Source organism: Papio anubis, chromosome 12 (assembly GCF_008728515.1).
Source record: "Papio anubis isolate 15944 chromosome 12, Panubis1.0, whole genome shotgun sequence".
Classification (NCBI taxonomy): Eukaryota; Metazoa; Chordata; class Mammalia; order Primates; family Cercopithecidae; genus Papio; species Papio anubis.
Window position 1 is genome coordinate 78,605,075 of NC_044987.1, and position 3,666 is coordinate 78,608,740.

The window sequence follows — 3,666 nt, forward strand, 5'->3', positions numbered from 1 at the left end:
CCTCTTCCCTTTCTTCTCTTTCTTCTTTCTTTCTCACCTCTTACATACAGACACACTTAGACACACTGAGGCACATTTCAAAATTCCAAAGAGAAGCAGGCCATGTATCAGAGTTAGACCTCAGGTGGAGAAGAAAGACAACCTCTCCTGTTCTGAGTACTGCTTTCCCAACTCTAAAAAGAAAAGGAGAAGGGGGTGGGGGTGAAGGGGAGGAGAATCTTCCCTACCTTCCCATCAACCTTCTTTATTATATCTGTTCAAAGTGAAAAAAAAAATGGTTTTAAACTCTCAGTGTTAGTTTATGACTCCTATTAATCACATGTAATAACCCTCCCAATTATTAAATTATGGGGACATGTGTTTCCTCAGCCAAACAGAATAATTATTTACTGAAATGAATTAACATATAGAAAAGCCTCAGTTCTATGGAGGTTGAAACTTTGCATAATGAGTTTATCAGCCTTAAAAGCACCAGACGAGGTTTTTTTTTTTTTTTTTTTTTTTGGTGAAATAAATACACTGATTATGGTGAAGCTTATCCGTGCTGGCATCTTGCCATTTGCTATTTCTTTAATAAACACAGGTCGAGTTGTGTATCTGTTTTCAGTTTCATTTATCAAGGCTCCCCTTTGCAATTAACAGCTGTGGTAGAGGTGGGGTGGGGGTAGGGAAGACATGTTCTTACCAGCCTCCTCCTCCAGGTCCCCAAAGTTGCTCATTTGGGGCTCCTTTGTATTTTAATAGGCTTGCCAATCAGCTGACAGCAGCAGCAGCAGCAGCAGCAGCGATGCACAGATCTGATCTGTGTTGGCAATATACTTATCACTCGGACATGCATCTCCAGGACACCAGCCTTAGCAGGAAGGGGAGCCAATCAAGGGGAAACAATTATGCAAATTTAAAATGTAAACTCTCTGGAGCCCCTGCCACAACCTGGTAAGAGGATGAAGGTCTGCTTTCCATCCCTTTTGCTAGTGACAGCAAGCTCTCTTCCCACATATCTTCCAGGGAGATTCCTAAGTCATTTAAGCATCTGCAAAATGGCCCCATGGACGTGTGTTGGGAATGAGGATTTATGCGTAATTATATCTAAAAAACTCTTATTTTTCATGGTACTCATGAAGCCACCCAGTCTCCTAAATTTTTTTATCTAGTGATGTAGGGACTGTATCAAATGTTCACCAAAGGACATTTAGGTCATTCATTCATTCAACAAGCATTTAGTAATGTATATTTCAAAATTGCTGAGAGTAGATTTTAATTGTTCACACTCCTCCCAAAATGAGAAGTATGTGAGGTGATGGACATGTTAATTAGTTGTATTTAATCATTCCATATTGTGTACATACATCAAAACATCAGATTGTATCCCATAAATATATACAATTACTTGTCAATTAAAAATAAAATTTGAAAAAAATACAGGCATGTATTCAAGGGTGCAATACTGGGAGCTTCTGGAGCTTATAGTTTGGTTACTTTGTTTATTCCTTAAAAAACAGATAGCAAACGTCTACTCGGAGTGAGGTACTGATTTTGGGTGGAGAAAAGACAGATGAAGTTCCTGCTGTCATGGAGCTTGCCTTTGGGGATGGGTGGGTGCAGGAGCATGGCATGAGGCTTCTGATGTGGTTCTCAATAAGAACCATGACTCCTGGCAGTCACAGCCTAGCTCTTGAACGTAGTCTGGACCTAGTGACTTGCTTCTGAGAAATAGAATATGGCAAAAGTGATGGGACGTCACTCCTGATCGGGCTACAAAAGACTGCCTTTTATCTCAACAGCACTCTCTGTCTCTTGCCCTCTCACTTGCTCTGATGAAGCTTGCTGCCCTGTTGCGAGATGCTCTATGGAGAGGCCTGCATGGCAAAGAACTGAGGGTGGCCTCTGACCAACAGCTCATGAGAAACTGAGCCTCACTCCATTGTCCACAGGGGTGAGCTAGGAAGCAGATCTTTCTAGTGGAGCCTTGAGGGCACTTGTAGCCCCAGCCAAAACCTTGATTGCAGCCTGCGAGACTCAAAGCCATAGGCTCTAGCTAGCCACTCCTGGGTTCCTGGCCCATAGAAACTGTGAGATAGTAAATGTTTTTAATGTTAAGTTATTAAGTTTTGGGGCAATTTCTGGCTTAGTCAGGTCTGAGTGCTAAAACAAAATACCATTGACTAGGTGGCTTAAGAACAAATATTTATCTCACATGGTTCTGGAGGCTGGGAACTGGCAGATTCAGTGTCTGGTGAGGGCCCTGTTACTGGCTTATAGATAGCCACCTTCTTACTGTGTCCTCACATGAGCAAAAGACACAGAACTTTAGTGTCTTCTTCTTCCTCTTTTTTTTTTTTTTTTAAGAGGGAGTCTCGCTGCATTGCCCAGGCTAGAGTGCATGTGATGATCTCATCTCACTTCAGCCTCTGCCTCCTGGGTTCAAGCAATCCTCCCACCTCAGCCTCCTGAGGAGCTGGGATTACTGATGTGTGCCACCAGACCTGGCTAATTTTTTTTTGTATTTTTAGTAGAGATGGGTTTCACCACGTTGGCCAGGGTGGGTCTCTAACTCCTGACCTCATGTGATCCTCCTGCTTTGGCCTCCCAAAGTACTGGGATTACAGGCATGAGCCACTGAGCCCGGCCATCTTTCTCTTCTTACAAGGATATTACTCCTATCATGGAGGTTCTTCCCTTATGACCTCATCTAAATTGAATCACTCCCAAGAGCCCCACCTCATATTGGGAATTAGGGCTTCCATATATGAATTTTGGGAAGACACAAATAAATAAGCAGTCCATAACAATTTGCTTTATAATAATAGATAATAATATGGTGGCTGGAGGTGGGGAGTGAGATTATAAATTAATAGGCAAAAAGGAAGATATGAGCTGGTGAAAAAGCAGTGCTGAACATGACTGAAAGGTGATAGACATACTGAAGAGTAACAGGGTGGCTGCTGAGAATTTGAGTCTCAGGGCAGAACAGATCCTAAAGGTCCTTTGTTCAATACCCTAGATGAAGCCAGTGTGCTCTGTGCATCCCTTCCAACGGGCATCCAGCCTTGGGTCAAATACCCCAAGTGAGGGGGAAATTCACATATATGTTACTCTGTCCCATCTTCGGACGTAAAAAATACTTGCTGCTGGGCTGGAATTTGCATCCCTATGGTTTTGTCTCCCTGGTCCTGGTCTTTCTCTTTGAGGCCGTTTGTCCTCTCTGGTCTTTTGAGCCCCTATACCCTAGACAGTTGTCCAGCCTTTCTTAGTTGGCCCTCGAATTCCCTGACCCAGGTCTCCTTTCTTTCCCAGACTGGTTTCGATCTTTTGATACTGCTTTTGGCCTTTCTGACTCTACTGCCTTTCACACTCCCCTTCCTCTACCCACTGGGTCTCTTCCCATAGTCTCTGTTTGCTCCTATGGTCTGGGGGTCTGTATAGCTTTAGTTAGAAATTCTGCAACTTTGGTCAATGGCCCCTCACAGCATCATGCCAGTCTTCTCTCTCACATAGCAAGCTCTTCTTTTCGCAGAAAATGGTCACCACATGCCAGTTGAGCATTTTCCTCTTCTGGTAAACGTGCTCACCTCTTTGGCGCTTCACCTCCTCCTCCTCCCCAGTGACTTCCTTCCTCCCCTCCCTTCTCTGCCAGCCTCAATTATCACTTCTGCAGAGGACTCC